The sequence below is a fragment of the Microtus ochrogaster genome, unplaced genomic scaffold (assembly GCF_000317375.1).
Source record: "Microtus ochrogaster isolate Prairie Vole_2 unplaced genomic scaffold, MicOch1.0 UNK20, whole genome shotgun sequence".
Taxonomy (NCBI): Eukaryota; Metazoa; Chordata; class Mammalia; order Rodentia; family Cricetidae; genus Microtus; species Microtus ochrogaster.
The window spans coordinates 3670417-3694180 of NW_004949118.1; positions in this window are offsets into that span (position 1 = coordinate 3670417).

Sequence of the window (23764 nt, forward strand, 5' to 3'; positions counted from 1 at the left end):
ATTCTTTAGCTCTATGTGTTGCATTTGTTAAACTCTGTAAAAACTGTGTTACTTTGCCCATCTAAAACACCTGACTGGTCTAACATAGAGCTGAGCAGCCAGGAGCTAGGCAGGAGAACAGGATAGTTGGGACTTCTAGGCGGAGAGAATAAATAAAAGGAGAAATATGGGCTCAAGAAAGAAGGGAGAGGAGGGAGAAAAGGAAGAGAGGAGGATTCCAGGTGCCAGCCACCCAGCAACACAGCCCAACATGGAATAAGAAGGAAAGAAGAGATATACAAAAATAGAAAAAGATAAAAGCCCAGAGGCAAAGGGTAGACAAGATAATTTAAGAAAAACTGGCCAAGTTTTTCTAACAAGCCAAGTTAGGGCCAGGAATTCATAAGTAAGAATAAGCCTCTGCCTATTTATTTGGGAACTGAATGGCAGGCCCCCTAAGAGCAAAATGCAACCAACTATAGTCAATCCTGTTGGTATAAAAGGACTCATTTTTTTTTTTTTTTTTTTAGAAAAACCTCTAACAGCAGTTTAAAATTGGGAGTTAAATAGTACTTCTTGGTATCATAGCATCCGGAGCTTGTTCAGGTGGATCTTGGCTTCTCATGCTCTCTGTCGAGCATGGCGGCCTGGCAGCTCAACCAAGTTTGCTTTCCAGTGGTGCATGCTTTTGTAAGGGAGGAAAGTCACAATCGCCTCACAGACCAATCCCTAGCCTGGGATACAGCTGCCCCAGCCGGGTCCCTGGAAGTCAATGTGCTGAGGGAAAAGATTAGCTATGGCACAGGAAAGATGCCAGTCGCAAACTGATGCAAATCACCTGAAATTTGTTTGCTGTCACACTTTTCATTCATTCATTCATTCATTCATTCATTCATTCACACATTCATCCTTTCCTTCACTTCTTTGTCCATGCGATGTTTACTGACATCCAATGCATGTCAGCTATAGACTATGAGCTTCGAGCACATTTCTGAAAGGCAAAAAGAAGACGAAGAAAGGAGAAGGGAAGGGAGAAGGAGGAGAGGGAGGAGTAGGAGGGAGGAGAATAGTAACCCAAGCCATGACACATGAAGCTTAGGGGCAGTTACTGAACAGCAAGGACGAGGCCAGGCAGATAGATATTCCACCAGGTCCGTGATCTCACCGACCCCTGTATGTTCTTTGACTTAAATCCCATTGTTTATTCCCACTTTTCAGATGAGAAACTTGATGTCCGCTCAGGGTGGACCATTAAAAAGCTGGTATGTGGCAGGCTTTGTTCTGCTGATAAGTTTAAGAGGTGCCATTATATTATGGTAAGGACCGTGGTTTCTACAATGGCCAGAGCTCAAAGCTCAGTCGGAAGAGTTAGCATGTGTGATAGCCCCAGGGTTATATTTGGCTCATAGCATGACCCCTAAGAACACTTTATTCTTTCAAAGTCTTTGCCTATACGTCTCACCTTGCTGTCCTTATGGAGTCGAATCGAATCCAGGCAATGCATTCCCACAGTGTATTGGGGCTCATATGAGATGGGCAGATTGCGAAGGGGGCACACTGGTGAACCCCAAACCCAGACACGGGGGAAGTAGGGGACTTAGGCAGGAAGACTCTGAGAAAGAGGAGGAGGGAGAGGGAGGAAGAGGAAGGGTGGCTGGGGGATGTGTGTTCAGGCAAGGCTAATTGTTTCTTAGAAACCGAAAACTAAAAATATTTAATCCAGGAAAATATCTCAAGTATTAACTAATGTTTCCTTGACTCCTGAGGCAGGAAGCAGTAAACTCGGTAATATAGTAGAAACAAAATTTGCAAATGTGTGCTTATTGAATTTGGAATGAATTTAAAACATCAAGAATTTTTAAGAGGAGCTTTGCTGCAGACACATGATTTGACGTCATTACTCTGAGTGGCTACCCTTCTGAGTGCTCAGAGACACAGCGTCCTCCTGTGGCCTTCAATCCTTTTACCCTACTCCTGGCCTCTGTGTTCTGCCTGCCTGGCTCCCAGAGGTGGAATTCAGACCTGGACTAAAAGTCTACTTTAAACCTCTTTGTGTTCTCAGTGTCTAGCTGCCTCGGTGCTGGCTCTCTGGGGAGACGGGGCTGCTGAAGAAGGGAAAGAAGGAGAGAGAAGGTACACTCTAGCTTTTCTCCAGCACATTCTACGGTCTGAAAGTCTTACTCAGCACTCTGCTGTGGTTGGCACGCCTCATGCTACAGCCTGCTCGAGAAATGTCTCCAACTTCAGAGTGACCTGTGTCCATCCATGATGATGTTAACAATGCAAACACAACCTCCAGGCCTTGCAAACTCCAGCCTGGTCCTAGAAACACAGCCCCAGGTTTGTGGCGCCCATGGCTCCCCTCTTAGCAAGGCGGGTCACCTGCCAGGGTGACACAGAGTCACAGAGAATGAGAATTAAGTTGCTGTAAGGGAGATGGGTCTCCAGTCTTCTCCCTTGCAGCAGCAGCAGAAAGCCATAGGTACTTGATGTTCCTGTAATAAAATCTCAAACTTACAGATACATTCTAATTTAAATTTTATGATACCTTTTTCCTGCAAAAGATTAATAATAATAATAATAATAATAATAATAATAATAAAACCTTTTGTCTTTAAAACCACCTCAAGGACAAGCGTCTCTGGTGAGTACTGGCTAATTTTAAGTTTCTTTACTGATTCCAGTGGGCTTCTGCTTTGCTATTGTGGGTGATGTAGAAGCCAGAGGCAGCTGTTTGAATTCAGGCTTCACCCCAGCCCCTGGCACCCCTATTTCCAAAGAGTCTGGAATGTTCTGGTGGAAGTTCCATCCCAAGCCCTCTGCCCTGGGAGTTACCTCAGTCCAGACTCCACCCCTGAGATAGCTCACCAAAAGATGACTCCTCCCAAGAGATACTCAAGACCACTCCCAGAGGATATTTAAACTGCCCCCAAGAGAACAAAGACATGGTTTTCCGGTCTTCCTTCCCTGATTCCTCTCTGTAGGCCTGGAAAGCCATCTGGAAGCCTTGGTATCCAATAATCCTGGGCTTTTTCTAATTTGGTTTGATTTGGTCTGATTCAGATTATTGCATCAGCGGAGGGGTTTATCGGGCTCAGGAACTTCTCAGCCGCAATGGCACATTCGCAGGAAGTGCCTGAGGTTGTATCTCCGTCTAGTATTCAAAGTGGGAAACCTTCTTTTCAAAGTGCAAACTAGACTCCTGCTTCATCTTCTGGCCTCTTTTCTGCTGTTGTCAGCTAGAAAACAACCACATCCCAGTGTGCTTTCCTTCGGTGGAACCTGGGAGAGAGTGCACAGATGACGGACTCATTTGTGAGCTGCATTTAAAATCTAGCTATATCAAATGTTCTTCTCTAAGTGCACCTTGAAATGTCTCACGATGTAAATAAGCAAACACTTCAGGCAGAATTGAAAATGAGAAACTCGAACGCTCCAAACTCTAAAATGTCTCGAGGACGTGATGGCGAGAGTGGAAAATTCCGAATCTGACCTCGTGGGAGGGATAGTTCACTTTCAAAGGCGTGTGGGCACTAATGTTCCCCTAGGCCATGTGTATGTGGTGTATAAAAAACATGAATGAATTCAGACTGTGTTTAGACTTGGACTTCATACCCCAAATATCTTACCACATATATGTGGCCGTGTCATAATCAAAGCTCTCTGAAATCTATAATGCTTTTAGTCCTGGGTATTTCAGACAAAGCACAGCTAGCCTGAAGCTGTTTGAGCCGGGCGTTCCCTTTTAATCATTGTATTCATGATATTTGCATCTTATAGGTTCATATAAAAATTCAGCAGTGAGACCAGCATTAGAATAAATGCTGGTAAATTACCATAGTCTTGGTCTCCCCTTCCTCACTCTGTGTGCGTGTGTGCGCGCGCGCAGGCACGTGCACACACAAGCGCACACATGTGTGCAATTATGTACACGTGAAGGTCAGAGAACAACCTCGGGCTTTATCTTTTAACTTCCATGTTGGTGCAGATAGATTCTCTCATAGTCTTCCCTCCATGCCAGGCTCAGTGGCCTGCCAGCGTCCCAAGATTCCTGTTTCCCAGTGAAGGCACGCTGGGATCACAAACACCTGCGCGTCTCTTCCAGGTGTCATGTGGGCTCTGAGAATCTGAACCTGGACTGCCTGTCTTGTGTCAGCAAGCTTTTTCTCCACTAAGCCGTATCGCTGGCCCTCGAGGAGTCTTCGGCTTAGCCTCAAGGTCCGTAGATTCCTGAGTGGCCAGCCAGGGTGACCTGCTGGAGCACAGTGAGCACAGCAGCAAGGAGTGTTTGTGGAGAACAAAAATCATCACACATTAATTTATTGTGTAATCAGTACTTCTATGTGTAAAGAGCACGCTGATCTTACTCGAAAGGGTCTCAGACATCAGTGCTCTTCTTTTGGGGGTGGGTGGGCTTCGAAACAGGGTTTCTCTGTGATTTTGGAGCCTGTCCTGAAACTAGCTCTTGTAGACCAGGCTGGTCTCGAACTCACAGAGATCCACCTGCCTCTGCTTCCCGAGTGCTGGGATTAAAGGCATGCGCCACCACCGCCCGGCAACATCAGTGCTCTTGCTGGCTATGCCTGCTCTATAACTGTGTGTGCAGCTCAGTGGTTAAGAGCCATTTCTGCAACTGTAGCCCCTAATCCAACATAGACTTCCACGTAGTGAGCCGTGGGTTTAGGACCTGCATTTCCGGGTTCAGGAGCTTCTTTCCACTGTGATCATCAGGAGTGATCAGAGAGATGAGGTTTTTCAGATAAATGAGATGTTAGCTGGTTGAGACTATAACATTTGAAATGGAGACTTGGGGTCTGGGAGGATTTCTGAACATGAAATGTGTTTTCAATTAGGGTAATCTGGCTGCCTGTATCCCAGGCATTCCAAGGTTGAGATGTATTCCAATTCTTCTTTGACATGGATTTGACCAAAATCAAATGTTTTTGCTATGAAAACATAGCCCGTATATAGCTTTCATCTCACTCTGGGCCAGATGAGCATTAACTTATTGCAACAATTGTTTACAGACTCACGTTACAACAATGTGCCTATGAAAATAGACGGCTCTTCATTTTTCAACACGTATGAACCTGATTTTAGCTAAAAAAGCAAAGCGCACATTTCCAGCTAACGAGCAAAAAACATTGGGGCCGAGACAAAGGACACTTGGACCAGCACGGTTGTGCAAGCCGCTTGTGATTATGGCAAAACATTTCCAGTCCAAGGCATTCGCCGAGCACGTGCCTGGCAGTCGCCCAGATGACACTTAGAAATAGCGAGAGGACAAGACGTCCAAGCGCTTGCACGTCCCAACCCCACTCGGCTGTGTCTGTAGTACAGAAACGCCAGGGGATGGAGAGCTAGCCACGCTCACGTTTAGTTTCTAAGGCTAATGCGAGTTTTGGAACTTTTCGTAGAAACAGACAGATCAAAATCTGCGTTGGATATTTCAGGGAAAACAAGGCAGTGTGTGTGGCTCTCACTGAAGGCTACGTTTTCCATGGAGCTCTCTACCTTACTCTCCAGCCCAGCTGATCCTTCGGAAACAAAAAGAACTTGCTCAAATGACCACATAATTCTTTTCTAAAGTAAGGATAATTTTGTATTTCAATACAGTGTGGGCTTAATTCAAGCAATATGGGAAATTCCCAACAGATTAATGTCGATGGAATTTGCATCACAAAACAATGTGTAAAGCGAACCCTGGAAGTTGATCATAATCTGAAGAAGGCAAATGTCATTGGCAATCTGACCATTTAACGTGAGCCATCCTGAGAACGTAGGGGTAGGGGCATCTCTCTGTGTTCTTACCTATACAGAAACATGCACATTTAAACAATAGAATACATGCTATTTCGTAATCGGTACTTAAATTATTACGAGATACAAACCTTTCTCCCATGATCTTTCAGAGAGCTCCAGAGCACAGATGTCTGAGCCAGACTGAGGTTGACCCAATTTAATGATGTTTTTAAATTATCATTTAAAGACAAGGGGCTGAAGCCATGGCTCAATAGATAAGATGATGTTTGCTGTGAAAGCGGGGCTCTAAGCCCAAATCCCCAGCACCCACAAAAAAGCCAGACATGTTAGTGTGTGCCAGAAACTCCGGTGCTGCTGGGGTGAGACAACAGATCCTAGGCGCTCATGGGCCAGTCAGTGGCCCAAAATGGGATGCCTCACGTTCAGTGGGAGTTTTGACTCCATCTCAAAACTTAAGGTGGGGTGTAACAGAAGAAACCCAATGTCCTCCTCGGCCCTCTGTATGCTGTACCCGTGTGTGTGTGTGTGTGTGTGTGTGTGTGTGTGTGTACTCCACACTTATTGCCCTGTACAAAAAGTGAAAACCAGAATCATTGCACAACTTAGGATGGAATCAAAGCATACCCGTGCAACGATTCTGGTTTCCACTTTGGGTATAGTGCAATACATTAGATGACCTACTTAACGCTTTCTTGGGAAATGGACTTTGTCTTAGGTGATATTATCGGTAGGTTAACATCGGTGTGAACATGTTTAAGGTGTGCGCAGCCAAGCTGTGATTTTATCAGGTTGGGCGCCGTGAACTGAGTTGCCAACTTTAAGATGACATAGGACACAACCCAATTTAAAGCCAAGGAATATCCATATGCTAGCATGTGACCAGATTAGTTTGTTTAAGTACGTTTGTACCGGATAGGTTTTTAATCAGTGAAGTGTAATGTTGCATGTCTATCATCCCAGTGGTCAGGATGCTGAGGCAGAGATATGAAAGTTCAAGCCCATCCTGGGCTACCAAGTGAGATTCTGTCTCGAAAATAAGACGAATGCTTTCTAGAATTTGTCATTTTCACAAGGACACCCTGGTGCACATTCGTGTCCCTTCGCAGGCCTGACTTCTCATCTTACATGGAACTGAAGAAACTCCTCAAACAGGTTGGAAGACCTTGGGCATGCTGATGCAGCGAGATCCTTTTGCTCCTACAAAGCAGAATGGACATGTTTTGACTCTTGTCTCTGATCTGAGTGATGATGGTAATAAACCCTTCCCTACGTGGGGAATATGTGTTTGTGTGTTCACCCCAAGAAAAGCGTCTGCTCCCTCATCACTGTCCCCCAAGAAACCTCTTTCTGTCCATGCGAATCTAGCTTCCTCTTGTCCGTACCATGATAGTAATTATGGGAAGAAGAAATGCATTTATGTGACACAGTTTAGACACACAGTGGCAGCTTCGAGTAATCTCTCTCCCACTCAAACACATACGACCATAGTTTAAAAGAATTATATTTAAATTAATCATGCTATTGTTGGTAGCTAGGCCTTTTCTCTACTGAAAGAAGCTGTTTTTTTTTTCTAGGACATCATGTTATGAAAAATAAATCAAAAATTTGTATTGCTTGGTTTTACTTGTTTTAAAAATATGGACCAACAACAATCTAAGGAAAATGTTTCTAAGATCGCTGAGTGTTTTTGAAGCCAGGAGTGGAGGCTTTCCGCTACCAGCACACATTGGCACAATTGTGCTGATTAGCTCAGAGCAGCACCGGGAAGGAAATGAATGCCGGAGATGAGTCTCAGACTCAGAGATGCAAGAATTACTGAGCTTCCGGGAAACAGGCACAAAATCAATAGGCAAACGGGGTCCTTGCTTACCAGGGAAGTGATCCAGCCACCTCCGGTGAGTTCAGAATGACTGTCTGAATAAGCAGTGTGTCTCCAAGAGGGAAAGCGGCAGAGGGAAGACTTGAGAGTCTCACTGCAGAGGGTTTCGAGGGCAAGAGGGGGCGAGGGGTCCTCAAATACGCAGATTGCATCATGGGAGTATTCGCGGATGTAGCTGAATGGCTGTTGATGGTTCTTCTCTTCCTCGCGTCAGCAGGGATTGGTGTGGGGCCCAGTGGAGATCACTACCCTTCAGTACAGTGCCGTCCTCTCCCTCCTGCCCTGGGGAACTGAAGAAGTCCCTCATTTGATGGCTTTATTTAGTACCGAATAGCAAACCTATGAGGGTGCTAGATGAGTCTCCCAGACCGTCCATCCCAACAAAGGGCTGATTAGATTACCAAGGTCAACCTCCTGCCCCAATGAATCAGACGATGCCTCCACAGGGAATAAAAAAGATCCACAGAATCATAATGAGCTTGCTTGACCCAGGGTTTTCCGGGTCACACCTGTGTCTCCTGGGATTCATTCTTGCTATTTTTTTTTATTGTTTTGTTAATTCATCCTTCGGTCTTCAAGTAGGAATTTGTTTGCTGTTTGTTTGTTTGTTTGTTTGTTTTTTAGGTTTCTCCGTGTACCAACTCCAGCTGTCCTGAAACTCTCTCTGTAGATCAGACTGGCCTAGAACTTACAGAGATCAGCCTGCCTCCGTCTCTGCCTCCCAAGCGCTGGGCTCAAAGCTGTTCGCCAAAAGCACAGCCAGGCAGGAGTTTCAAAGCACTAAAAAAATCTTTATAAAATTCTGCATAAATAGAAATATCACTTCTATCTGCTAGGACTAAACAGTACATTTTCAAAATGAGCTTCCCAGGGGTTCAGGGATCATGTACACAAAGCTGAAACATGCCAGACCTAAAGAGAAAAGTGTTCCGTGGCATTTTTATTGGCAGCATTGAAGTACATGAGGTGGACCGACTTGGAAGATCTCTGATGTTTGCGGTCCACAGCTTTGTTCGGCCAAAGAATCCTGGTTCTTCTCACAAAGCTGCCCACAATCCTGTACCAAGAAGTTATTCTCTGAAACTTTCTTACAGAGACAAAAACTAAACTAATGATGTGTTCTTTTTTGAAATAATTACAAAGAACTTTTATTTCTGTAATTACTATGGAAGAATTTTACATAATTATGTAAGAATTTTATTATTATAATTTGGGATAATTACAAAGAAAAGCTCGAGGTGCTGCATTTAGCCAAAAAATTTGGACTGGAACTCTAATTCCAGAGAATCATTTTCATGAGGATAGCTTCACCCACTGTGACTGCCTCTGCTGAACACCTACTGTGTGCACAAATCCTGCTTGGTGCTCCTAAGTGCTGCCTCATCTGCTGGGTGGACCCTGAGAGGCAGGCAGGAGGATGTGCCAGCCCCATATTTAACAAGAGAAGATGGAGAAGCACACGGCGGGTGTTTGTGTCTCACCCGGTATATGGTAACTACGCAGGAGAGACTAAGGTTCATATTCCTCTCTCTGGCTCCATGGTGATAGATAATACAGAACCCAGAACCACCACCCTGTGCCCAGCACAGCCTGGAAGGAAACTGCCATAGGTCTCTGTAAAGTATATCAGATCCCTATGGGGATTCCCAAGGCTTCACCCAAAGAAGATGAAATTGAAGGAACATTGTTTTAACTGAAGTCTTAGGGATCATTTTCTCTTCCCCGTAGTTCTTACAACCTTGCGTCTTTGCCATGGTCTGGGTTCGTCTCTTTTATCACTTCCCTTTCCACAGCTGGTTGACAGCCTTTGCTAGAATGTAGATCTGGTTGACATCTCCGAGTGGAATTGAAAATAGCTTCAAGAAACATTTTCTGGGTAAAAGTCGATTAAATTGATGAGGTAATATTTGGAGAGTAAGTGCCTCCTTCTGGGGCTCATATGCCAGTGATTTATTCACTAGCATGTGGCGTTGTTGAGAGATCTGAGGACTCAACTCACTAATGGGTTAATCAATCAAGATCCCACACCCTACTGGGTTATTTGGAGATGGCGCCCAGTTGTAAGGGGGAGGGACCCCTGCATGCTGTCTCCTGGGCCTCCTTCTTACCACTCCCTCCCTTTCTCTCTCACGTCCTCCTGAACACCTTGAGATGATCATCACAATCTACCCCACCATGACAACAATCTTCCTCACAGAAGCCAGCTGATTTTGAACTACAAGCACTGAAGCCATCAGCTAACATAACCCTTTCCTCTGTCAAGATGGTGTCCTCAGTTACATTGTGAAATCTAGGAAACTGACCACTTAGGAGGGAATTAACTTGCCTTTATGTTCAGAAGGGTATGGCAAGTCACACTGGCTTCCTGTGAGACCAATGGACTAGATTACTGAGGAGTTTTAAATGTCGTATGTTTTAAGTGTCAGCCAACTCTAATAATTTCTGGAGACATTCTACGGTGTTGATACTAGGCCTGTAGAAGTTAACCCATAGTTGGAGGGCTGTTGTGGTTTAGATCTGGTGTCTCACAAAGGCCCATGTACTAAAGCCAGCAGCTTGCAATGGTTCAGAGGGGCTAGAGCTTGTAAGAGTTGGGGTCTCATGGGAGTTCTAAGGTCCCGGGAAATGTGCCCTTGGAGGGGATCATGGGATCCCAACCACTGTCTCTCTCTTTCTATATATCTTGGCAATGAATGTCATGTTTCCTTTACCTCATCTGACACTTCCACTGTAATGTGCTGTGCCATACAGCCCCAGACATCAAGAATGATCAACCAGAGAGATGTTTATTCCTGGTTTTGTTTCAGACAAAGTGTCAGTCTGGCTGGAAGTTGAATGAGTGTGCGTGCTTGTGTGTGTGTGTGTGTGTGTGTGTGTGTGTGTGTGAGAGAGAGAGAGAGAGAGAGAGAGAGACAGACAGACAGACAGACAGACAGACAGACAGAGAGAGACAGAGAAAGACAGAGAGAGAGACAGACAGAGAGAGAGAGAGTGATGGGACATGATTGTGTGTTTGTGTGAGTCCTGGTGTGTGGTGGTGTTATGTAACAGACTTCAGGCTTCCTGGGGAAGTTCAACACAAAAGACATACACGTCTACCCACCCCAGAAAGGGAGCCCGCAATTGACCAGAATAATGGATATACCAGTATTCAATATGGTAAAGCAAAAAGGTTTTAGGGGGGGGTATCATAGGGAGTATGGGTGAAGGGTTCCTCCCAGGAGCAGGATGCGGAGGATGGTGAAGGTCCTCACAGGGCAGGACGACTCAAAAGCAGTTGCATCACTGGAAAACACACCCCAGGTGGCAGCCTAAGAGAGCGGAATGCCTGGAACACTGCACAGCTTGTAGGTAGCTTTACAGTCTAAACGTCTGTTCTGTTCCGCCTGTTGGCCAATCTCTCTAGTTCATGCAATGCAGACATGGCTTCCCTGAAGCTGTCAAGCACTGCTCTAGCAGAGTGAACCAGCCATAGTAACAGCTCTGGACTGATGTGGGATTCCCCTCTGGAGGCTGCGAATACCACTGGTTAAGAAAGAAGCTGCTTTGGTCCTATTGCAGCGCAGAATAGGGCAAGGCAGGAATTCCAAGCAGATAGAGGAGGAGAGAGTAAGCAGAGTCAGTCGGAGCCATGTAGCTGTTGCACGAGACAGATGCCAGACACTGGAGGGAATCTTACCAGTAGGCCACAACCACGTGGGGATACACAAATGAATAGAAATGGGTTAATTTAAGATGTAAGAGCTAGCTAGCCATTAATACGCTAGAGTCATTGGCCTAACAGTGCTGCAATTAATATAGTTTCAGTATGATTATGTCAGGTCTGGGCTGCTGGGAAACAAACTAGCAATCTCCAACTATACTGGATAGACAGCTACTTACCTATCCAGACTCAGGAGGGCCTTTACTAACACCCTCACGATGCAGTCATTTGGATTTTTGTGGCCTCAAACAGCCTCGACTTGACTATGTGCTGCGGTTTCCTTGGGTGTTCTTGTTTTCTTTTCACAGATGAAACCCTTGCCCAGTAGGTCCCACTGTGATCAAGTCACCGGAGGCAAGCCAGGAGGATGAGGTCAGGCATGAGGGAGCTGCTGCTGCTGCTGCTGCTGCTGCTGCTGCTGCTGCTGCTGCTGCTGCTGCTGCTGCTGCTGCTGCTGCTGCTGCTGGTGCTGGTGGTTCTGGTAGTGCTGGTGCTTGTGCTGGTGGTGCTGGTGCTGGTGGTGGTGCTGGTGCTGCTGGTGGTGGTGGTGCTGGTGGTTCTGGTGGTGCTGGTGCTTGTGCTGGTGGTGCTGGTGCTGGTGGTGGTGCTGGTGCTGCTGGTGGTGGTGGTGCTGGTGGTTCTGGTGGTGCTGGTGCTGGTGGTGCTGGTGCTGGTGGTGGAATTGTTTCATCTTACTGAGGTTTTATCTGGTAAAGGAATGGCGCTGGCCTTCAACAGAGATCTGCTACTTATGCAGTTTCAGAGGCCTCAAAGAAATCTAGGACTTAAAAAAATCAAATGTATCAACTCAGGAGTCACTACAGTGTGTCCTGTGCCTTCTCAGCTGAGGTCCCGCCTAGGCTGGGAGTTCTGACAGGCTGAGAAATCAGCCTTGCTTGGAGGGCTCAGAGTTTTCTAATCACTGTCAGGGCTTAAACCTCAGTTGTTTTCTGTCTTCAGCTGCAAAAGATAAATTTTTTTATATGCCACCAAAAAGTTCTCATGGGTTCCTGCTTAGCATAAATGGATATCAGTCACTGTAGGGGACAGAATGGTGGCTCCCCAACACATCCACATCCTGACCTCTAAAATCAGTAAGAAGTTTCTCCAGCTGGGAGAAGCTGACTACTTAGAGATGGTAGATTAGCCTGGATTGTGTAGTAAGATCACTGCGGAAGAAGGAAGAAGACCCCTTATGAGGAGGCTAAACTGTGAGTCATTGCCTAAGCCTGAATCATAGAAGTGGAGACAGGAGTTGTATGGCTACTTCCTGGAGGCTGTATGCCCAGAAATGCCTTCAGTCTTGGGGCTGGAGAATGCACAGAACAGGAATACCTGGGGACCTGGGAGAGAATTTGCTTCACATGAGACTCCAGGTTCAATCCTCAGCAACACACACACACACACACACACACACACACACACACACCTTCCGCTTAGAGGCTCTGCTGAACTAAAATACCAACACAACCTAACCTGTCCTTAAACTCTAAAGTGATGCCCAGCAGCCTAGAGCATCTCAGTAAGCTAAAGGATTTGCTGGCTCCTGGCTCTCCTTTTAATCTCACATTGCTGGATGTAGCCAGTGATGTCAATCAGAGATTAGCAAGCTCTGTGTCTACAGACTATGAGTCACATTGTACGCATGGAAAAGAAGAAAATGCACTTTCTAGAAAGACAATGTACGGGAGGCAATTTAGCTTCCGTCACACTTTTTAGAAATCTTCAGGGTTTTTATAATAGCTTTTAATTCTGATACCAAAAACTTTTAATTCTGACTACATAAATCAACACAGGACCATTGCAGAGACTCTGCAAAGTGTGAGGAGATGCATGTAAGTAAGAAAGCATCTTCCTACCACCCCAGCACCTGCAGAAAATGACTGTCAGCATCGTTTTCCAAGCAGCCAAGTATATGGAGTGAGTGAGTGTGTGTGTGTGTGTGTGTGTGTGTGTGTGTGTGTGTGTGCGCGCGCGCAGTGTGTTAAATGATATAGGTGTCGTTTCTTGCTTTCTTTCTTGTGTCACTTAACACTGTGTAGGGGGCTTCCCAGGGTATCCGTCAAAGCCTCCTTTGTAACAAAGGCAGGAAATCACAGTGTACCCCGCTTCAGCACGACACGGAGACTGACTTGATATTAAAAATATTTTAAAAGATCAGTGACGGTTTGAACAAAGTTGTGGGCAAACCTGAAACCACATTTCAAATCCCTTTCCTGGGAGGAATGGCAAGAAGTGGATTAGTTTCCAAGATGAAAAAGAAGATGTTCCATCAAAAGTACGAGACTAAGATGTGTTAAAAAGAAATCTTCTAGGTACCGAATCTTCTCGGTAGGCTTTCGGGAAACGAGCTGAATTTTCCTCATCTTAGATACCACAAGTCTGACCTTCCTGGGTTTGGTGAAAGAAACCATATAACTGCAGGCTAGTGGTCTAACGTGTCATCTTTTTGCTTGGACCGAAAGGTGACAGGCCGAGGGGATGTTTCTGGGAGCAGGAGACATGTTTGAGGTAGTTGTTTCTAACGTGGAGTGACCGTTTCTACCTCTAGGGAGAAGAGCGCTCCCCTCCCTGTGAAAAAGATGCTCCACTCACGTGACATAAATGCTCTTGGGATGAACACACACGTTATAGGTGTGAACTCTACAGAAAGCAGTGCCCAGTGTGGGGTGTGGGGATGGTCTGTCCCACTCCTTGGCTGAGTCTAGATGTGGACTCTACAGAAAGCAGTGCCCGGTGTGGGGAGTGTGGCTGAGCGACCATTACAACCTCAGCCCCAGGTGCCTGGGTCCTGGCTGTTTGCTAAAATATTCAGAGGAAATGATTGACACCGGTGTGATGAGAACGTGGACACTGGGAGTGATGTCCTAAGATCTCTTCAGAACCTACCTTCATCTCCATCTCAAGTGTACTTCACCATCTGCCCACCAATGCATTTTTTCTTAGAGAAAAGAGTTCAAATCCCTTTGCAAATACAAACCGAGAAGAGAAACTGGCACGTCCTTAAGGAGATCTTTATAAGGAAGCCGGACAATTCTAGTCAATGATGTTGAAGGATTTGAGACAAATTCGAAAATAGTTCCTCTGTAGTTAGGACTGAAAACTATATAAAAAGCATTTCACTAGCATGGAAGGCGCATAATAAAATGGAGAAATAGATATCTATTTAAATCCTCGAAATAAAGCAGTAACTTTAGCGCTATAGAGCACTACAGTCTCTAAATGACAGGAATGTGTGTGTGTGTGTGTGTGTGTGTGTGTGTGTGTGTGTGTTGTTTATTACAGTGTGCAGCTGAAAGAATATATTAAACACATGATTTCTGGTTCAGAAAAACTTATCTCCTTATAGAAACAAGGACACTAAACTTTAGCCTACATTATCAGTTATCGTAATGGGCACAATCAGCCCTGTAAATAAAGAAAGGGCTTTCTTTTGAAGACAGTGGCAGATACGCTAAGTCACTGCAACTCTCTGAAGCTAAATTGAGACTCTGTCATTAATCATTCGGGAACAGTTGAAAAGCTTTCTATGTCAGGTTGGCACAGCCCTAACCCATTATAGTTACTGTCATGTCCCTCATTTTTTTTTTTTAACCCAGATGTGTTTCAGAAAAAAAAGCAGAAGAGCTTTTGATGTGTACGGAATGAGTTCATCAGGCTGCGTGGGACAAAAGAGCCACACGGAGAGAAGGAGAAGCTGGCACTGAGTGAAGCTGAAAATATCTCCAGGGGAGGAAAATTAGTTCCGAATAATGAGCATGAAGAAGGAAGACGGCTCACATTACAGTCTTACTGATACCGGCTTCTGACAGGAGAACCACAGCAGAGGCCACGACACTGGTCACCCGTGAAAGGTTGTTTTTCAAAACAACGCTGTTAGGGTTTTACTGTCTGTGTTTTTCAGATGAGAAAAGGGAGAGCAGGATTAACCCAGCTTGTTTAGAGTCACAAGGACAGATCTGGGACTGGAACCCAGCGCATCTTCCGAATGCCGAGTCCTGGTTCTGTAAGACCCGGTGCCCGCTGTTCAAGTAGATCTGTAAGATGGTTTTGTTGTTAAATACATGTTTATATTTTTCAGACAGAGTCTCACCGTACAGCCTGCACTGGCACCCTATTCAAGGTACTCCCGGTTGGTCTTTCTGGGCTTCCACGTGTATGCCACCATGCCTAACCTATAGCTCTGAGCCAATGCCATGCATCATCAGGTTCAACACAAAGCAATCACTGACATCAAACTTTAGAACTCCAGTCCTCATCTTATTTCTCTCCAATACAATTCCTTCCAAATACTCCCAGGATAAATGTAACAGACGGTGGAATCCTGTGATCTTCTGTCAGCAGAGAAGGCAGAAAGCTCATGACCCTCCTAAGTCAACCAAGCTAAAGGGTGGCATGGAACTTAGGGCAGAGGATGTTTCTTGATGACACTCTCCGGGTGCTGCTTTATGGCAACTGGCTTCTAAGTGAAGTTAAGAAAGATCACGTACAGCTAGCATTCCTTTCCACAAGGAGTCAGCTCACCTGTTACAATTTCCCACCTGGACTTGTGTCTGAGATCGTGCTCAGCAAATCCCCCTTTGGTGTCTAATAATCAGTCATTTGCAGTCACCTCTGCTTCTATTAAAGGAGATGTCTGGGTGGCAACCATGTTCCTTTCCCAGAGCTCAGCTAATCACAGCTTAGTTAGCTCTTGTGGGTGAACTGCAGCAGGAATTCTAATTGGTCTCGATAATAAAAACCCGGAGTCACATATTAGGGGGTGAAAGCTGAGAGATCAGAGAAGCAGAGAAGCCAGACACCAATTCTTACCTCTACGAAATCCTCAGGCCGAATGGGGTATCCTGTCTCTACAAGTCCTCAAACTGAATGCTTTGAGTTCCTATCTCCTTCCACCTTATATTTCTCTCTCTGCCCAGCCATATCCCTTCCTGTCTCCACCTCCCTAGTGCTGGGATTAAAGGCCTGAGCCATCACTGCCTGGCTCTGTTTCTCTTTTAGACTGGATCAATCTCTCTTTTTTTTTTGTTTTTTTTTGTTTTGCTTTTTTATTATTATTTATTTATTTATTAAAGATTTCTGTCTCTTCCCTGCCACCGCCTCCCATATCCTTCCCCCTCCCCCAATCAACTCTCCCTCTCTCATCAGCCCGAAGAGACTGGATCAATCTCTTATAGTCCAGAGTGACCTTGAATTCACAGACATCTGTCTGCTTCTGCCTCCCGAATGCTGGAATTAAAGGTGTGTGCTGTCACTGCCTGGCCTCCATGGGTAATTAGTGACTCACTCTGCATTTTGATCCTCATTTAAGTTTTATTTGTTATAGCACAAACAAAATGTCACTACAATGGACCAACTCTAGAACTCCATCCCAGGGGTTCTTACCCTAACCATTCTAAGTAAATTCATTTTTGAACATGTGTTGTACGCCCAGCTCCATGGTAAGAACTTTATATGAAGGTCCTTGTTTACTCCCCATGAGACTTTTATTGTTATGCTTCAGATATGAACTGTCCCTCCATTCATGTTATGTGCCCCTCCGTTCATTTGTAAAGACTTAAGCTCAAATCCAATGCTCAGAAGTTGGTCTTTTGAGAAATGATATAACCTAATAAACAGTTTGATTCATTCATGACCTAACTCATAATCTGATGCTGTCATGGGATGGTGTGGGAGAATTGTCTGTAATCTGTCAATCATGTTTTAAAATAAACACTGATTGGTCAGGCAGGAAATATAGGCAGAAAAGCCAGACAGGAAGTAGAAATGATGTAATGAGAACAGGAGAATTCTGGGAAGGAGGAAGCTGATTCCTCCCACTCCTGCCCAGACCACTGAAGCAGCAGGATGTGACCTGCCCCACTGAGAAAAGGTACTGAGCCACATGTCTAACATAGATCAGAAAAATGGGTTAATCAAGATGTGAGAGTTAGCTGGTGAGAGGCTAGAGCTAATGTGCCAATCAGCTTAATTTATGGAGACCTATGTGTGATTTTCTTTGGGGCTAAACAGTTGTGGGGTACCGGGTAGGACAGAAACCCAAACAAGCAGGCCAGACCCTCTATGTTACAATGGGGTGTGGAGGGGATTGGGAAATGAGGCATAGATGGATAAACTATGTTCCTGGGGCTGTGCCTCTGAAGGATACAACTTGTCCTTGGTTCTTTCTCCTCCTAGCTACCATGAGGAGTTGAGCTGTTTTCCTCTGTGTCCTTCTGCACTGTTTCTTCTTTGCCACTAATCAGTATCACAAAGTTTCTATCCCACCCAGTCCCACAATCATTCAGTCCCAAAGAAATACACAAAGGCTTATATTAATTATAAACTGTTTGGCTTTCTAGCTCTGTCTTATTACTAGATCCATGTCACCGCCAAGAAGCAGCCACTGGCTGCTCATAAACACCATTTAATTATTTGGTGGCAGGACCTCTTAAAGGAGCAGCCATGCAGTTTTTGCTGCTAGTGCTGAGTCAGGAAGCCTTTCTTAAAGGAGCCACGCCTCTACTTGCAACCAGAAAACAGAGCCTACCTGAGTAAAGATGATTATCAAGAAGCTGTGCTTGACTCTGCTCTTGTCTGCCTAGAATCCCTTTTTAAAAGATTTCTCAGGCTTTAGGTAGAAATTCTTGTCGAACATTTGGGCACCATTTGTATCACAAAGTTTCTGTCCCACCAGATTCTGCAGCTGGTCAGTCCCAAATAAATACACAGAGACTTATATTAAATATAAACTGTTTGGCCTACTAGCTCAGTCTTATTACTAACTAGCTCTTATGATTTAAATTCTTCCGTAATTATTGTCTATGTTTAGCCGCACGGTTTGGTACCTTTTCTCAGTTAAGAATTCTCATGTTGCTTCCTCTGCATCTGGCTGGTGACTGACTCTCTGCCTTTCCCCTCCCCTCACCAGAATTCTCTTAGTCTCGTCACCCCACTAGTACTTGCTGCCTGGCTACTGGCCAATCAGTGTTTTACTAAACCAATACGAGTTACAAATCTGTACAGTGTACGAGAGTATTATCCCACAGTAGGAACCTCTGAAAGAAAAAGCCAGGACCAGTCTTTTCTCCTTCAAGACTTTTTTTTTTCCAGACTTTTTGTCAGTAAAGAAAAGTGACTGTTGCAACCATGATCGTTCTTATTGAATAGCCTGGAACCATCTTGTCTACTAGAGACTGACAACGCCAGGATCCCTACTCCATCATGCCTCTCAAACTAAGTCTGCCTTTCTAGCAGTGAGGCGTGGTTGTACATTCGCTTATCTCTGTCTGCATGGTGAATGATGAGGCTCTCCCTCCTGGAGTACATCATCCTGCCTTTCTCCGTCTCTCCAAGTTCAGCTCTCTCCTTCCACATCTAGCAAATCTGGATAATGTTTAACCTGAGAGGCAGAACACAGTGACAGTTCTCATCTTCTAGGAGACCTTGTGGACTTGGTATAACATTTCCCTTGTATGAACAGCCTCTGATCACCGGCTCCTGTGGTGCGTTTCCTCCGCGATGCCACACTGACTCTGCAGAGCAGCGAGTGATAAATTGCCCATCCTCCTGGCTGCTGTGTTTTCAAAGCAGACTCATCCATCCAGTCCCACAGTTCCTGTCTCTTTGCCAAGGATATCTGATAATGTTTGTGATGTGGCAAGGTGAACGAGTCTCCCAGATGTCAAAGTATGTGTCACAGCATGACTTCCTAAACCTCTTACTGCATTCTCAAGTGGAACTGCACAGAAAGAGTTGAACAGATCTGAATATAATGTACAGGAATCTGTTTGCACTCAAATTCTGATGCACATGAGGAACTGGTAAGCTTCTGGGAGACAACAAACTTACCAGAATGTTTCCAGGATATAGTCCTATCTGCCAAAACCCCAAATCTTGGTTCCACCTTCCTGCTTTCTCACACTCCATCTCCCCTGTTTCTTACTACTCCCCCTTCCTTGGGAGGTCCATCCCTCTCTGCTAGTCCCTTACTCTAAACCTAACCTCTATAGTTACATGGATTATAGCCTGCTTATTGAAGACTTAAAAGCGAATAGCCATACACAGAATTGTTACAAATTTAAACATCACTTTGTGGAGCCAATAACTGAACACAGTTTAATACATCTATACAACAAACAGCTTTGCTTACAGAAAATCATTTGACCTACTAGGAAGATCATAGCTATACTTTCTTAATTTGCAGAATATTCTTTAAATTTAGTGCCATTTGATAAGATTATATTACTTTGGCATTAAAACACTATTTTTTTAATTATGCTATTTTTTTTTCTTATCTTAGATTGGTCACTGGAAAGCCAGAATCTGAGGAGGCCTTCTTTCTCTGAAGTTTCAGAGGCTCAGAATGTCAAAGGCATTGTTATGGAGTGTGTGGTCATTTCGGGGCTGTCACTGAAGGTTCAAATTGCCTCACAAATCAGGTTCCCAGAACTGAGTGCTCAGCCCTGCAGCCTCATCAGCTTTGACTTTGAAGCTCTTTCCTCTGCATGTCATTAAATTCCTAGCCCTTCATGTCCCCTTCCCTGTGATGAACAAGGATTTGATCACTGCTAAAGCTTGGGCTTGCGATGTCTACGTCTGGAGTTGGTAGCTGTAACTGGCAGGGTCTTTGATGTTGTGTGGGATTTTCAACTCACGCCACCTGTAGTGACTGGCTATTTGGGTGTCACCTAACATGCAGTGACCTACCTGAAAATGGAGTGACATGTGACCACGAGACATCTGTGCAATAGACTGGGCTTCAAGAACTGCTTGCAAGGGTCTAGGGAGCACACCTGGTCTATGGGTTCTACACTAAGAACCTTAGGAGATTCCAGGTGAGTCCATTCCCTTGAGGCAGGTGTGTGAATTTGGCTGCCATTTGGTAGCATAAGCCTTGAAGTGGGGTTTTCCAAAGTTTTGTTGTTTGTTTGTTTCTTCAATTACAGACTGAGCCCAGGGCATACCGCATGTTGATCATACACTCTACCATTGAGGTGTATCTTTTTGGTAGTAAACTAATTGCAACAAGATTTATTTCCCACGTGACATCATCTGTCAGAGAAATATCGGCATGCCCATGATCACTGCCACACTATTGGGAACAGGCAAGGAATAGAAATACCCAGGTTCCCTGAATGCTGAAGGAAGAAAGAAAATGCGCTGCATATACATGGTGGAATACAGCTCAACCATGAAAAGATAGAAGTTAGGTTGGGACGATGTGGATGGACCAGAGATCACTCTGTTAAATGAAAAGCGCCAGGCTTAGGAAACAAGTGCTGCATGGCTCACTTGTGTGGAATCTAGGAACTGGCATTAAAGAAACTGAAGGAATGCTAGGAATCAGTGGCTGGGAAATGGGGAGGGAGATTGCCTCATGTAAGCTGCATTTATATAGAAGTGAGCTCTGACTTTCTATTGCACAATAAATTCTTTATAGATACGAATAGTCAATGTGTATTTCACAGATTGTCTGAGTCTCGGGCGGAGGGTCATGTCTAGGGACAAGGATTTCACTTTCAGCACCAGAGTGGGATGATGACTCCAGGACATGAGTGACAGCTCTTAAAAGGTAGATGGATTTGAACCCTGGGCTCTCATATCATGAAATCAAATGAAAGAAGAGTGGGAAGGGGAGCTAAGCCAATGGTCGATTGCAGCTTCTTCCAGAGCTGATGAGGGGTTTGAGTGCCGGTGTGAGGCTGGGCAAGATTTGAGAGAAGAGTCTGATGGCCCTGTGACCTTAAGAAAAGCAACTTTAGCCAGGTGGTGGCGGTAAATGCCTTTAATCCCAGTGCTCGGTGGAAGAGGCAGGCACCTCCGTGAGTTGGAGGCCAGTCTGGTCTAAAGAGTAAGTTCCAGAGCAGACTCCAAAGCTACACAGAGTTCCTGTCTCAAAAACTAAAAAATAAAAACAAAAAAGCCAGGCAGTGGTGGTGCATGCCTTTATTCCCAGCACTTAAGAGGCAGAGACAGGAGGATCTCTGTGAGCTCAAGGCCAGCCTTGTTCTACAGGGAGACCCAGGTTCTAAATTGCAATCCAGGAAAGAATTGATACACTGAGCTTTATTAAAATGGAAATGGTTTGCTTCGTGGACATACTGTCATAATAAAGAAGTAAATCACGGACTAGGAGAAGTCAGGCGAGAGGAGACCTAGCTGGTAAGGTAACATGAGCATCCACGACACACCTGTAAAATGGGCAAAACCCAAACCACTGACCGCAGTAAATGCCTGCGTGAATGCAGAGCAAGGGGAGCACTCGCCTGTGGAGGACAGCTGCGCGGTTCCTAGGAGAGCACGGGTGCTCTTTCCGTGACGTGGTGGCCAGGCTCCTGTGCAATCACCTGCAAACAGCTGGAAACAGCTCCGCAGAAACAAGCTGTGCCAACCCAGGTGGCCTCTGCCAGTTAAATGGGCAACCCGAGGCATGTCCAGACAGTGGGATGTTATTCCTTAATGAAAGGCGTGAGCGCTCAGGCCGAGAACAGGTGTGGAGAATCCTTACGAGTGTGTCGCTAAGTGAAAGAAGCTGATCCGCAGAGGCTGCCGGCCCTAGAATTCCTACTTTGTGACACTATGGGATAAGTAAAACCATAGAGACGGTTAAATGGTTTCTAGAGCTTACGAGGAGGGTGAATCCGTGGGGATACAGATGACACCTGGGGCAGCAAAACTATTCTGTATGACACCGCAATGGTAGACACGTGTCAAGTACACCATCGAAACCTGTAAACTGTATGTCAAGGAGACCTGAGTGTAAACCGCGGACCTCGAGAGACAGCGATGGGCAGTGTAGACTCATCAGCTTCAGCTAAGGTACCACTCCACTCCAGCAGCCTGTGCTGACAATGGAGAGCTGTGCCTGCCTAAGAGCAGGAGGGATATGGGTATATATCAGTTATATTCCTATTGCTGTGACAAGACACCATGACCAAGGCCGCTTACGGAAGGAAGGGTTTAAGTGGGTTTGTGCTTCCAGAGGGATAGGAGCTCATCACTACCACAGGGGTGGCAGGTACAAAGTCTGTGACCGGGGATGTGCTACCTCCAGCAAGATCACACCTCCTGAGCTTCCCCAAGTAGCACTACCCATTGGGGACCAATTACTCAAATGCCACAGCCTATGGGGACATTCTTCTTCAAACCACCACAGGTATGATTGTAGGGTCCGGGTCTACCCTTGTTCCTGGGGTGCATCTTGAGGACAGTTTCTGGTCAGCTAATTAAAGCATTCTGGTTGTTCCTGTGCTCCCCCTGCCCCGCCTGGTGATTAGCTGTAGGGCATTGTTGACTCCATCTTTGGCATGGTAATTTCCCACCTGCCTGGGCGGAAATCCTTGTACAGCAGTGAGGTATATAAGGATTTCCCCAAGGTTGAATAAACGGCATTCGGCTGATCTCCTCTCGAATGACCCAGGTCTCTCTGTTTGTTCTTTCAATCTCCAGGCCCTTACCCGACTTGCCTACGGTACAGTGGCGCGCGAACTGTACCGAGGGGGTAACACAAAATCGGGTGTTACATAGGATAACACTGGAACATCTAATGTTACAGTGGGGCTAAAGCAGCTTCCCCCTAAATTACTTCTTTAAAAAAATAACTTTTGCAGAAAATTTGAGGGTCAAAAGTTCCCTAAGTCAGTTTTGACACTAAGAGCTACACACTGTTTGTAAAAGCTGGTATTCCCAAATGCCAAGAAAATGCCTCTCTTGAAGTTCACGAATCCAGTATTTGTGTTTCTAGTCATTTATTAGCTGGCTAACATCAGAGGGCCACTTCCACCGGCTCAGTATCCTTATCTGTGAAACGGAGGATCATAGCGCTCATGTCCCCACCAAACAGGATTGTTACCGTTGATTCTAACACACGATGTGAACGCACTCCAAACATGGTGAAAATCTGAGCCGTCAGCGCCAGTGTGGAGCCTCCGAGCGCAACTCCCGTTACCTTAATGGAAAGACAAAACACCCTTGTTTGGTTTTCCTCCTGGGAAAGCTTGTGTCCTCCTAGGGATTCTTCCAGCAAGAGTAGATGGCCTTAGACCTTATCGCCTGCTCAGGAACCGGCCTCCCTCATGTAAACACTCAGATCTGTTACCTTTGCCATTTGCCTCTCGTGGGAAGAAAACAGCTTGGTTGTGACCTTGGACCCTCTGAACGTAAAATGCCCCCTCCTTTCTCGCTAGAGACAGAGAATCTGAAAACATGGAACATGAGATGTTTACGGTGCTCCGGGATTTGAGGTGGCTAATACACTGCCTGAGGGAAAGCTGCGGGTATGAAAATGCCCGTGGAGCGCGGGCCTTTCTGGCATGATTAACGACATAAGACATAGAGTAAGCATACAATGAAATACATAAATACATAAAGTAAGCAAGACGTACATGCACGAGACTCCTTTGTTACTTCACAGTGGTCTATGTGTGAGTTTGTATGCCGTTCGTTTCGTACTTAATGCA